The sequence below is a fragment of the Macrobrachium rosenbergii genome, chromosome 59, assembly GCF_040412425.1.
Source record: "Macrobrachium rosenbergii isolate ZJJX-2024 chromosome 59, ASM4041242v1, whole genome shotgun sequence".
Taxonomy (NCBI): Eukaryota; Metazoa; Arthropoda; class Malacostraca; order Decapoda; family Palaemonidae; genus Macrobrachium; species Macrobrachium rosenbergii.
Genome location: NC_089799.1, coordinates 24769848 through 24784683, shown reverse-complemented (window position 1 = coordinate 24784683; position 14836 = coordinate 24769848). Strand labels below are relative to the sequence as shown.

At 37.9% G+C, this 14836-nt stretch overlaps 1 long non-coding RNA gene across 2 annotated transcripts in view; it reads right to left on the bottom strand.

Annotated features, from left to right (window-relative positions):
- Positions 1-14807, bottom strand: part of LOC136837400 (uncharacterized) — a 32373-nt gene extending 17566 nt beyond the window's left edge. Inside the window, exon 1 of one of the 2 annotated variants that reach the window (XR_010852688.1) lies at positions 12988-14807. This is a non-coding gene — a long non-coding RNA (uncharacterized lncRNA). The remainder of the gene's footprint in view (positions 1-12987) is intronic. The other variant, XR_010852687.1, reaches the window with a different exon arrangement.
- Between the last annotated feature and the right edge of the window lie 29 nt (positions 14808-14836).

The following is a 14836-nucleotide window of genomic DNA, read 5'->3' as shown; positions in this document are numbered from 1 at the left end:
TCGTCTCCACGTTCATCCTCAACAACCCTGTTGTCTGAGCAAGTTTTTCCTTGGTCCTTCTTCAGGGTTGTTCTGATACTTCAGCAGTCGCCTATACTTGCTTGCCACTTTGATTTCGTGTTACCCTTTTCAACGTCGTTATTAATGCTGCCCTTTCCTTTTGTCCGTTTTTCTCGCGGTTTCCACCCGTGACTACTGATTTTCCAAGAAGTGTAGCAAGAATCTGTTTAACTTCTTGTTGTTCAAAGTCCTTTTCATCTTCGTTCATCTATCATTTTCGTCATTATTATCTTGTTCCCTGCGTATTTGTACTTCAGTTCCACTGACAGCACCTTCATCTTCCGAGGAAAGCTTGCAAGCAAAGTTATCCTCATCGCTTTCAGTCGCTTGATCTGAAGTTAACTTTTCCTCTCCGTCGTGTCTTGCGCAGTTCTCCTTTCTTTGCCGAGGCTCTCCTAAATCAGGCCTGTACCGAGGGGGTTGGGTCGAATGACCCCACCCCCCTAAAAATTTCTGGCAGTCCATATTTTCTGTGACTATCCTTTTCATTGAACTGTACTTATAAAGTAATAAATAATAATCTTTTGTTTTTTTGGCAAGTCTTTCTTTTGTAAATTTTGCTATTAAACATTAACATCGTTCTTTAATAGTAGGAAATACAAGAGGGAGAATGGGAATATGATATAGGTCACCATATTTGTAGATTTTAGTAGAGAAACGATCATTTTAAAGCTGTGGTACGATAATCTGGTCAGAAAAAATTGACGACACTGCAGCAAGGCTGCCGAAACGTGGAATTTTCAAGTAGTTCATCTTGTATATACTTATATATGCAATGACATATATAGAAGAAAAGGTCCAGTTTTGGGAAAAACGACCCCCCCCAATAAAAACTTTGGGTACGGGCCTGTAAATATTCGTCAACATTACACATCAAAGAGGCTTCTATTCCATAAGACTAGCGTCACTATTGTTGCAGTGGTTGCGTTTACTTTTTGATTGTTCATTTTCGTTGCCATTCTTTTCATTTGCCTTCTCACGTTCCCTCCTTCCAAGATCCAGTTTCAAGATGCCGCTGTCACCGGATTTAGCTTGGTTCCTTTGGTCTGACTTAATTTCAGGAAAGTCTTTTTCATTCCACATGGTCAATTCCTCATCGATTGGAGTATGACAGTCTTGACCACATTTGTAGCAAGTCCTTTTTCTGGCCACTGTACACGATAGTCAAATTATATCCATTCACACTAATCGACGAAGGAACACTCTCCTTAATTCTCATCTTGACAGTACGTGTTCCAGTCAGGAAGCCTTGAAATGGCCCATCACTAAACTTATTGTTCCTTATTCCTTCAACTTTTCCGTACTTGCTTATAATGTTAATGACTTGACTCATCCTCCAACTCAAAGAGTGCATTCCTTATTGATACGTACGTTACAGCAGTGCTGATGTTAACTATCTTTACCGTATCTACTTCATTTATCTTTATGACTTTATCCTCATATTCCCTCACAACTTCCATGAATCTCTCTTCAGATCCAAATTTCACCACTATTTTGTTTCGTTTCTGCTAACATTCTGTACTCCTATTAAGTCCAAAACTCTAAGTTTCGTTATTCTGAATAACACATCACTAAGACATTCAACCGACACATAATTCTGCGAAAAATGAAGCCCGATGGAGTCTTTCCTCCTCAAAAACTAGGATAACGAGCCCATTCTGCAAGTCTGTCGGGCTAAACAAAAAGAAAACATAAGCGTCTATGAATCGCTGAACGAGACTCCGAGGCAAAACGCCTCAGGGTATATGAAGTTAGCGGCCAGCACCCATTTTTAACAAAATGGAATTACACACCAATTGGTGAAGTCACATCACTTTAACGTACACTATAGCTTAATCACAGTCTGAATGAGCCACTGATATCTCAATAAAAACACCAAACAATGAAGAGCCTGTAGGTAGGCCACACGTGTTCTTGCTCGAACGTCTGGAACCCTCTTTTCCACTTCTTACTTTATTGTCATGCCCTATAACAAGCTCTAAAACACGACCCAACAAACAGTGAGTCTAGTTTTGTTGCGTATTTTCACTACCGCAACATAATCTACTATGATTTTATTCTCTCAGTCTCTTTAATGGAGGTCTTTGCAATTTTCTCTCCAGCTTAAGAAATAATTCTAATTGCCCAATTTCCTAAAGTGATAAAAAAAAACATCCCATCTCTAGCAGATAAGGTTGCTATTAAAGTCAGGCAGAGTACAGCGGAAATTCGACGTGTTGAATATTGTAACTGTGGAAATGTTCCTTGAATTCGCCACAAACAAATGCTTGCTCTAACACTTAATACCCAGCTACAAATGCCTTGGCATTGTCACTATAGAAATGTAACGTTATATAACAATGAGTAAGAACCCTTAATAAAACGGATCCAAGACTAAGAGACTAGTTTCATGCGCATGGCCATAAAATTCAACCGTATGAATATTAATAATACATTTTTACATTTTCAACTTGATTTCTCTTAATCTACAGAAGACCTACAAAGCCTTTTCCAGTATGCCAAAAGGGCGTAATAAAAATGTCCTGGTGTTTGGATAAGTTTGTCATTTTGGGATAGCAGTATGGAAAACTGTTGAATTTCCTGCATGTCATAAAATAGTCTAAAATTCTTTGAAGTACTTGGGGCATTCTAGGAATCCAAAACCCACTTGTTCTAGTAATATTGAAGGTGGTCTGAATGCCAAGATGTTTACAGTATCTGTAGTAAAACCAAAATCAATTCAGTTTACTGTGATTCTTGGCAAAAAGTATAGGATTCAGCACATCATAGTCGTATTCTAATGTTTTAGCAATTCTACCCCTTGAACATATAATGCTATTGTCCAAAAACAAGTCTAAGTTGACTAGAACTGGTGTTCCACTGGAGTTCTTGTCATCGGAATATTCTAAGTAAGCCAACTCCTGAGCAAACCTAACTTTCTCCACTTCCCTTATCCAATACAACTTTCCACAATTCTCAGGAATTCCATTTGATTTCTTAATAAATATACCGAATGCCTTAAAAACATAACTTGTATCCCTGAAAAGTTTAAGATCAAATGTTTCTGGACGTTGACAGTGGAAGACGCTGATAATCCTTCAGGTTCAGTTTGCTGCCTAAACAGCACAGAGTCAGCTTGGATATTTCTAGTCGTGAACTTTGGTCAGTGGAAAGCCGCTCCGAGTCATTCAACCAAAAGGGAAATTGTCTGATGAATTCAGCATACGAAGGACCTCTTGTTATAAAGATACAAGACCTATTTTCACTCTTGATATATTTGAAGTTGATTCAGATGCCATACTTATCCACTAGCTTCTTCCCGAACACTGAAATAGTTACCGTTAATGCTACTGCGGGTTTAAATATTTTGGTAGTGACAGAGTCAGCAAGTAATCATTGTAATACAATCTGGAAATCAACAGCAACAGTAAAATTCTGAAATTTGACTGAAAAATGCTAAATAAACCCCCAACAGTTCCAGCTTAGGTAGCGTTTTAGACTTGATGGGATCTACCGGACATTTTGGAAACGCTGAGTGTGAACCGACATTGCAGACATTGTAGTTAGCAAACCCATAGCTTGATTTAGAAGATTCACAAAAGATGCACATTGAGTAGCTTGAATCTTCACTGACACAAGACCGAGGCAAGGGTAAGAGATTATCAAGAGGCAAGAACAGTTTACTCCATTCGTTTTGTAACTTCGGTACAATTTCACCCCAGGAGAGATTTAAACCCCATAATTCTCTCGTGAGTAGTTTCCACTGTTTAGTCACATGTACAAAATGTTTGACATTTAAGATAATATTGATCTCTTAGTGATAGCTGAGAGATTTAACGTACTGTCAAATAACCGAAAGGAATAACTTTCCGTGAAATATTTGAAACCTACGACTCTCATAATTATTGCCATAAGTGGTAAACCCACCATCCTTTATCATGATGACAGCTCTAATTAGAGTTCTAGGCATATCGACAACCTTCATTCTGTTGAGAGATTCTAATTATACAAAGCTAAAAATAATTGTTTTGTACTTGTACTCAACCAGCTCATTCTTTCCTTCACGAAGAAACGGAACCTGATTTTGTTTTCTTCTTTGTGGCTAACATTATTAATAAGAATACTTGCTTGGTTTCACTTAACATGACCATATCATTAGATATGAAATAATGTGACCTCAATTTCTCCAGTTTAGTTAACTCCTGCATAGGCAGCTTCATTTAGAGAAGCAGCATTACTGGTTTTCAGAGAACAGTTAAAATACAAGATGAATTTTATTAGTGACGTTGGCAAATGTGGAATCCAGACAAACTAATTAAAATCCCTAGGTTCAACATTTATTTTCTCGATAATTCCATCGTCTGGTACTTTATGAAAGACTTCTCTACTAAGATCATCCTTCCAAGGGAGATTGATGTAATAAATACTAACAGTTTTTTAAGAGTGATGTCCTCTTTGAACCTCAAATTTGGCAGTGTCGTACAGAGATGACTGATCACTCTCTTGACAACCTAACGAGTCTAAGCTTAACATTTTGTTCGAGTAACTATTCAATAAAAATAACAGGGAACAAAGGCTCTGATGGAGAGTACAGTATTAAGATTTCTTAGGCGAGAGCACAAAGTTGAACTGGGTAGAGGGAATATCTTGCTGATGAGAAAGGACCTCTCAGTATTCTAGACCAGGACATTTTGATATTAGATTATGTGCGCTGACAGGCGTCACTTGGTTTCCATAAAGAAAATGTACTGCATTTCCAAAATGAACAGGGTCCAAAGGCGTTTTTCCAAGCAGAACCTAACATGCGCTTGGAAATGTAAAGGTCAGGAATGAATTGCAATATGTCTACCCCTGCTACACCTTTAACGGGTACACTGTCACTCAAAGTTGGTTTGGCTAGAGCGTAGCATCCTTGAGTGATGTTTCTGACAGCCACATCCAGCAATGAAAGATGTAATTGAGTGTCAAAATGAAGTTCATATGCCCTGTAAGTTCTTAAGCAATTGGCACAGACAAATAAGTTCCCTGACACTGTGTGTCCAATAAGCACCTAACAGTGCAAGAAGTATTTACACATGAAATTTGACGGACAAAGCAGAAGCAAAAAGGTGGATAACTGGTTTGCCTGTGCTAAGCATTTATACAATGGTTTGTCGAAGTCTCTACACCACTGGTCTTAGGACGCAGAGCTGAAAAAGGAACATTCTCCTTACAATCAGCTATAGTATGTGCACAACGATAAAAAGATAATCTTGCCAGTGCTAACTGGTTAAAAAATATAACTCCGCCCTCTCGCCCTCTCTCATAAAAACACCTGAGTTTATGTTCATTACCAGGACATTTACTTGTATCTTGTTTGCCACTGGTGCACAGTGCACAAAAACCTAATAAATAGCGACTCTTGGCTATCTGCTACTCGGCCTTACGTAATAGGAACCCCCCTCACCACCTCCAACTCTCACTGGTTAATGATTACGCCCTGGACAGTTTTGGCAGTTTCCGGCTTTATCACTCTCCTTTCTGCTGCTATCTATTTGGATATACATTTTAACGGTTGGCGATGTTGTATACCCTGAGTAACAGTGACAAGTGATGAATCGTGCGACGCTCTCCCTCCATCGGCGAAGAGCAGCACCAGAAGTAACACAGCAACAACGCCTGGATCTCATCACCCAATTTCCCCTTCTTCCTCCACTTAGTCCTCCTCACAACCTTCTCTTACTTGTCCCTTGACGTTCTCTTCCCTTCCTCCTCCTAAACGTTCATCCCCTCCTCTTCTCACGCTCCCCACGCCCTCCATTTTCATCCTTTCCTCATCCAGTCCCAGACCAGAGTGAAATCCTACTATTGCCGAAGTCTGGAGCTCTACCAGTCGAAGGGTGGACCTCATACGCCGACTTGCTGCCCCCGAGAGAAGCAACCCTAGCATAAATATTACAGCCCAGTCGAATCCCCGAAGAGAGCTCACTATTACACCGAAGGACACTGCAACAGTCGACCTTCTGAAGGCCAAACGGTATTACAACTCCTGAATCTCAATGAGAAACTAAACAAGGCCATCATCTGCTCGTACCTGGTCGAACTTAATCTGGAACCTCTACAGAACCTCCCCTCATTAATGCTTATAGAATTGTAACCAAACACAAACACCGTCAAGATCAAAGGACCAGTTCCAAGCCAAGCATGGGTCAGAATATGGAGTACTTTCCTACAGAGGAATATACAACAAAGCCTCTCAGGCTCTTCCGTTGCTAGCCTTATGGCCATCACCAAGACCGATGCAGAGGACCTGTAATATGTGCAACCTGCAGTAAAAAAAATGAGTAAAGAATGTCTGGAAAATTAAAAAAAGGGGAGTCTACCTTTAAGTTTACCAGTTGTTCAGAATCACATATGCTTGATACAAACATCGCAGTGCAAGATTAGCATGCACTGCGCCGTTGAAAACAAAGACACTCACAAGAATACTAACACCAGCACCTGTGCCTATACTGGTACCTTTTCAATCGACATAACTAGAAACACGACCGAAAACAACCATACAACCCGTGGAAGCTGCGCCAGTTCCATATCAAAGAGAAACAAACCAGGCAGCCACCGCCCTCATCCCACCCCCTCACCTTGGACTTCAAAATCATCCTGCGATTGTGTCTTCCACGTCCTACTTTCCATCCACCTCCTCGACCTCTGAAGCTTGGAAAATGAAAAGCTGTAATGCCCCGATCTGAACTCGGCAGTTTCGCGAATGTTCGTGGAAGCCACCAGTCAGTCACTAGAGTAGACCATTAGGATGTACTGTACTACATCACATTATGAAGTTCTTAACTAGGGCACAACAAGAGTATGGAAAGTCCGACATCAACTATCATCATGCCGGCCATTGCTAAACACTTTGATTGGTAGTTGCCTTTCTATTTTTTTTTTTTTTTACCTTTCCGTGTTCGGCCGCCTAATGTCTAATGAACGAATCCTACAACTGTCCTCCGCTTAACCTGTCTTTCCTTTTATCGCATTACTGAGGAAAGATAACAATAATTCGTAATTACACACTTATGTTCTACAATCTCCTTCGAGGGGCAAAAACAGGCCAAGCGCCGTTAAATACTGTGACAGCTATCAGTTCTCCTTGAAAGACATACACAACTACACGTCTGCCATCTGTTAGGGGAAAAAAATCCGTTTTCTATCCTATTAAAAATAATTTTTCCAACAACAATCCCAACTCCTAGGATCGAAGCTTTACGAGTTTACGGTAAATTAAATGCGGTGTGGAATTACCGTAGACTTTTTCAACATTTCCACTGTCTTACAATAACTTTCGTTCAGTTTTCCTTCCTAGACATCTACAACTCGTCAAACAAGATTGCCAGATTGGCCATTTCATGGCCAATTTTTATTTAAACTTGGCCATTTTTTGAACTCTGTGGCCATGAAAAATCAGTTTGGCCATATATGCAAATGTACTCCCGAAATGCAACAAATGCACAACAGCAAAACACTTTACGGACTCGACTGCAGGAAAAGAACAAGATAAGGCCTATCCAGTATCTTGAAGTGCTGTCAATTTAACAGCTGTGTTTCCCTGTAAGTATTTTAAGTTTAATTTAAAGTATTCATGATGCCATCTAATCGAATTTGTAGGCATAATTTATGCACAGTTAATTGTTGGTATGTTAATTCACACAATTCAATCATTTTATATCTTTTGGCCAAATACTTCCAAAGTGGCCATTATCGGCCCTGTTTTCTTTAAATTTTGGCCATAAGCTGTAGTGTTCATCTGGCAACCCTGCCGTCAAAACACATTCTCTCTCTCTCTCTCTCTCTCTCTCTCTCTCTCTCTCTCTCTCTCTCTCTCTCTCTCTCTCTTACTGACGGGTATCAGAGTGTTTAATGAGTCATATGCAAGTTCCATTACAACATGGCGAAACTGCTCTGGCACTATCTTTTGGTCATACTTGTATACCTGTTCTGCCTTTTGCATTCTATGATACAAAATGACGCGTCTCATTACACATCTGCAAGACTCGTTTTTGGACTTGTAAAACACCTGTTTAACCTTGGCATATTCAAATTTAATTTTCCAAGTCTTATCATCTTCTGTGTTAGGTTAAACACTTCTTTAACCTTAAACTAATAGTAACAGCATTCGCCTGAGGTTTCATTACACAATCAGTAGCACCCTCAAGTGCCAATTGTCGTGTATCAGGTCATTATGAAAAAAATACTAAAAGAGCAATGCAAAAATAAATGAAAAAGTGAATAAAAAAATTTGATTAATAAAAATTACTTAAATTTCAAATTTGAAATATTAAGCTTCACTTGATCAATACACAGTAATAAAGACGGGTTGGGGATTAGGATGAACAATGGTCGGGCTTCCAAGCCCTCAAAAAATAGTGTTAAAGGCGTTTCCTCTATAAGAGAACCTGCATTAAGTCCCCGCGAGTTTCTTCTTTTTCCGAAACAGCTCAAGGATCTGTTACCCATTGTATGTATTCAGATGCAAGGGGTCACCAACGATTTTCTATCTCAAACCTCGTAACAACTCGAAACATTCAAAAAACCGAAATTCATTAAACTTGGAAATTATTTTATTTTATTCTCTCTAAAATGGGACTATGTATCTTATCACAAAAAAATCCTTTACAGCTTTAGCATCTGAAGTCAGCTCTGAGAATTGATCAACTAAACAAAACTCATGTAATGGAAACTCGAAACAATAGAGCTGAAATGCTCTCAGAAGAGATTCTACAGCAAGGTCTACACATACCTTGAGCTTTATGGACCTTAACCATAAGCAAGTGATACACAATATCCGAGCCTTTGATTTTTTACCTTGCCAATATAGCCATTACGGGGCCACTGTAATCTAGAATGTTGCACCTGTAAGGTATGGTTGGAGGAGAAATCCTAATTTCTCGGTATGGTGACGGATTAAGTTTTATAGTTCTACCATTAAATTTACGGCAGTGAACAAAAGTTTTTAAATTTTTTTTTTCACTGGGAAGGCTACAAGGAATCCAAAACTCATTCCCGATTTCTGATGATGTAGCATATATTCCAGGATGTCCTAACCTTCTGTGAAACTTTTTAATGAACTCTACAGTCAACTTGCTGATTTTGGTAGAGAGAAAGGGGAACACCTCATTACCATCTTTCCCAGTGCAAAATTTACTTGTAACACTGATTAAACCAGACTTTTTTTATCACTGAATAAATTCAGTTGACTTACTATGCTAGTTATGCCTCTATGCTAGTTATGCCTTTATTGGGAGAGTTACTTTCTTTAAAATACTGGAAAACACCAGGAAAAAATTTTTTTAAGTGACCATATCCCATGCTTTTAATGAAAGTTCATCACTACTCAAAATAACAGATTTAATTTTTGTGTAATCCTGTCTATGAATGTCAATGTCAGCACATATTTGAAAACTGAACTACCTGATTTTGCTTCAGTTCTTTCAAGTCTGAATTGCCACCTTTGACTTTTAGGATCAGAATTTTTCAGTGTCAAAATTACGAAGGCTGGACTACATAGCAAACCAGTGTAAAAGTCTGCAAGCAATGTTTGTTGGCCACTAAGGAACAGTACTTTTTAGATACATCTCTATACCAGCAAAAGCAATTTAAATTTGATCTGAAGGAAGTAATTTAATAATTAAAAAGGCTTTTCATTAAACCTTAGCTGTAAAAGTGAATTTTAAATCTCCTTGTTTAAACGAAGGCCAGTAAAAATCACCTGGTTGAGAGACACTCATTGGTTTACTGGGGTAAGTTTCATACAAATTTTATTAAAATGTATTTCGACACTTTGTCGTCTCACGATCCATCTTTACTACCGGCATGTGAGACGGAAAGCTGTTCGGATGGTTATCCTCCAGGAAGTGCTCAAGGTTTATCATTCTCTCTATGATACCCAACTGTTCTTGTTCCTTAAAACTCTCATCAGTCAACCGTAAAGCATTACCCTTTTACTGAATTTCTTAAAATTTGCTTTCAGTAATGCCTTTCACAAATTTGATTCTTACCAAGCAAATGAGCTACCTTACCCATCCATAAGAGAGGCATAACCAGCCTTCCTTCACTATCCCAAGCTTGACGCATTTTCTAAAGCAAAATCTACCGCTAGATTATTTTCAATGTATTTTTCATTACACATTCATAAATTGATACACTTATTATACAAGTTCTGCTTCAACAATCTTATCCCTTGTCATTTAAAATAAACATTAACGTAGATAGACATACATTTCTCAAAATCTACACACAATCCATCTTTATCACAAACTTCGTCAATTTCAAGAGAATCAACCCCACTAGACCAGTTCCCAGAATACTGTTCAAGCCTGTCAATTAATACCTCAAGATTCTGCAAATACCTTTCGTTGTCGCCAACTACCATCATTCCCATGGATGAATTTCAGTAAACTGAGGCAGGCTCTGTGAAGCTATCTCCAAACAACAAGTCTCTTTGCAGTAATAAATTTGAAAATTATCAATCCCAAAAGCAACTTTATATCACCAATTGTGTCCTTATACAGATACTAAGATTTGTCCTTAAAAGATTAAGCTACTCTGAAATACCAGATAAAAATAATTTAAAATTCATGGTCTTCATGGAAGAGACAAGAAAATAGTTTTCTTTTAACTTTGTATACTACTGTGGCTAGAATTTAAACCATTTACAGTCAAGGTGTAATTCTGATCAACAACTTCAAAATTTTGACTGAGTCCAGTCTTCTGCATCAAGTTACTTCACTCCCACAAACTTTTACACCTTGGCCCCAGAAGTCATTCAATGGAAAGAAAGTCATAGCAGTCACTGAGCTACAAGAAATCCTAAAAGCACCTAAACCTGAGCAAGTTAATTTAGAAACAGAAATCGGCTTTGACTTATCTTTAACATTACCCCTTTCACGTCGGTTACTTTACTTCAGTCACTAGAATCTCCCTTGAGTTTGAGATTTACATACCTGAAATACCTTTTATTACAATGCCTACTTTTTTTTTACTGAACTTGAATCTACGATCTGATATGAGGGGTTAGATTAATAGCACTTAAATGTTGGTTGACCAATGTTTCTAATCCCATCTGCCAATCATAAGGAATATTCCTTAAATTTACTATTATGCCCTTTACCATTAATAGCAGTGGCTAAACTACTATAGAGGTGTCCATCGTTCATTTTTTCAGCGTTTAGTTTATTATTTTTAGCCTTTCCTTCCCTGAATTTCTTAGATACATTCCTGTACCTTTCTAAAGTTGTGGAATTGTTGTATATTATGAATAAACTGGATCTTGAAACACTCATTAAACACATCCCATTTGTGAAATACTGTAAAACTTATAATTAATGCTTAAAACCTCAAGCTGATTAAAGATAACTCATATCAATAATAAACTCATTTGGATCACTCTGATACGTTAACTAAATCTGATAACTGCTTAATAACACTGTACTGCCAATTCAATATATCGGCAAACGCTTTCTGTAATAACTCCTTCGCTTCGTCATGCGAACGTTAACTACGTTCAAGAGAATTAACTAATATAAAAGGGTCACCTAAAAACTCCCTCGTAGGGACGGTATATTTCACATGAATACTAGGAACATTTCTGAACACTCGCTTCAAATTCGTGCAAAACCTTCGAAATATCCTCACCACCTTTGTAACTGAAGGTTGGTAAGGTTAGTTAAGGTAATTTAGTATGTGAAATGTATCAGGATTGATACCTGGCAAAAGAGCCAACTTCGTCTTAAGGAAAAAAAAAACGCTTACTGAAACAATCATAAAAACACTGTCCATTTCCCCGCTCAGTTTATCACAGTTCCAAATTTCGCTCAAGACTTCTATATTTGCTTTCTCAAGTTTCTCTGTAAAGTCCGACAATGCATTCATATGCTCATTAACATCGCTTGCAGGTATCATCGATATAACATAAGGTCGATCTAAATTATAGATGCAAGGCGGTATTTAGCGAGAAATGGTAGTTTCTTATAGTATTTTGGTTGCTTATTTACAATTACAATGTAATTAACCTGTAATTAACCCCTGAAGTCCACCCAACAAGGGGTTTCTATACGAGATCTTCATAAGACAGAGCCCGGGTACGTCTGTTTGGAACGGTTCATATCCCGTCCGGCAAGTGCAATAACTTGTTAACGTAGGGTACCGCCCCCCCGGCCCCCCCGCCCCCGGGCCAGTACTAAACACGGCGAAGGGACATTCCATTTGGCCGACAACAAACAAATGCACCGCCAGTATCAGAAGCCCTAAAAGTGTAGAAAATACCAGTTTCCAAGGTAAAAACAGGCGTGGAGCTAATACTTAGAATTACCTAACATAATATCAAATTGCATTTCATAGTGACGTGTTGCCTTGTGGTTGCCAGAGAACAGCGTGACTCATAGGAAGCATTTTCAAATATAATCATGAAGTTCCAAATCAGACCAAATATGAAAATACCAAATCATAGCAAACCTTAAACAATACACAACCAGACCACTATGAAACAAAAAATCATCGAAAGTGATTTGACTCTGGAACGTAACTCCTTCAAGGACTTCAACTAGAAGAAATTTATGTATTCACTAAAAGCGATAGACCTCGCAACCAATCCCATCCTAGTCGCCATTTCCGAAAAACTGACTTTGAGAGCAATGTAACATTGAATGTGAAGGTGAAGTAAAAAATGTGAAAAAAAATAATTTTTAATTTCAAATTAATATGAAATAGCCTCTTAATCTTCGATTAGGGTGATCACTGGTCGAGCTTCGACCCTTCAAAAAATTTCGTGACGATGTTCCCTCTATAACGGAAGCTGCATTAAGTCTCCACGAATTACCATTATTTCCGAAACACCTTAAGGTCCTGTAACCCATTACATAAACTTATAAAAACTCAAGATGTAAGGGGTCACCAACATAAACATATGACACAAACCTTGTAACAGCTTTCAAACATTCAAGAGATCAAACGTCAAACTTGAAGCACTAAATAATCAGCGGAGTCTCTCTGCTCCATCCACGGCACTTCTTATCTGTACAATTATCCTGAAGGCTTCAGTGCTTACCCCTCACCGACGTGATATACCCCACAGTTCATACAGCACAGCATTGCAGACCCCTCCGACCCCTCCGTCACCACACAGCCACCTTTCAGGTGCCTTAAACGACAAGTGCTTGCTTTCACTTTGAACCCTCGCTAAGAAACGTACCAACAATTTCCCAGTGGTTTAACGACCTAACGTAGTATTCACCTAGTAAACCAAATAAGGGGGTTTATGGTTACTCCGTTGTCGTTACATGACATAAGCACATCAGATCACAATGATATTGCAACCTCCGTGTAAGAAATAATTTTACAGGTAGTTCGTTACAATGATGAGTCTTGCCCAGTATTAATAGAGTACTCCATTAATCCTGAGTCTTGCCATAATGGATTCTTGCTTCGTAAAGACCACGTTTAATGAGAAACAACAAATATTTAGCGCCCCGTATTTTTACAAAGGCAAAGTTAGATATTACATTTCCAGTTAGCATACTGTAGGTCTTTAGGAAGTATATTTATTTGTAATTTCAATCGAAATGATTGAGGGTAATAATACTCACTATGGATTGATGCTTACATTTACCTGATGGCCTTTGCAATACAACATATATGGAAGACAATATTTTTTCGTTGTTGAAACCTGTGTTAATTATGTCAATGAGACACAAGTAAACATATTCATACATGCATTCATAAATGAAAAATTCTAAATAAATGGAGTACTACTTGAAAAATAATTAACCCTAGATTTTTAATGCTAGAGATGTCACAGGAATTTTTTAATCGGATATTTCAAACATCAAAATATTACTGGACTGTTTATGTGCTTATTGTATTCGTATAGACGGCATGTGTATAGGCACCATTAGCATACAAGTATCTATGTAATACTAGCTGGTTGGTGCTAATTCTCACAAAACGCTCAGAATTTTCAAAACCATCAATGTTAAAGACAGAATAAATTTGTTCTCTAATTTGTGTTTTTTTAAATCCCACGACGCTACTCGCTAGCTGTTTTGGCTTCTAAGACATCAGTGCCCAATCGCAGCTCGTGCCAGTCTTCGAGTCCGTTACCAGTTTTCTAAGTACTGATTACTGGGTTAAACGTACCAGTTAAATACTCATTTCAATAGGAAAGTAACATGAAAGAAAACTCTTGGTAATGGAGCATGGGAAGTTTGGCTTAGCATTTTCCTGTTCGCCCTGGAATCAGATTTCCTTTTGAGTCACGAAATGTGACTTTCTCACGAAGAAAGCAGCAACTGGAAGACCCCTATTCTACTCGCTTTCGCCCGAATTAATTGTCTTCTCTTTTGTGACTTTTTAAATGCATTCTAGACGACTGGATCCATTCTATCCCAATTACGTTAAAGCACAGTAAAATTCCTTGGGAATATCATTACACATTGCCTGTCTTTTGTTATTGCAGCAGCAAAATAAGTTACCGAAGTTGAGCGAATTGGGGAATTATGAAACGATAAGAAACAAGAAGAAAGTTAAGAGAAGGCAAAAATAATATTATTTTCTGTTTATGTACACTTATGTGTAGGTTAATTTTTTTTACGGGTCACAATATTTTTACTACAATTATGTACAGTTATTTTAATCATTTATATAACCAGAGCATTTATGGAAGACTTTATCTATATTTTCTTTTTGTTAACATGAATAATGAACAGGATGTCTTTATGCAAATAAATTATATATATATACATATATATATATATATATATATATATAT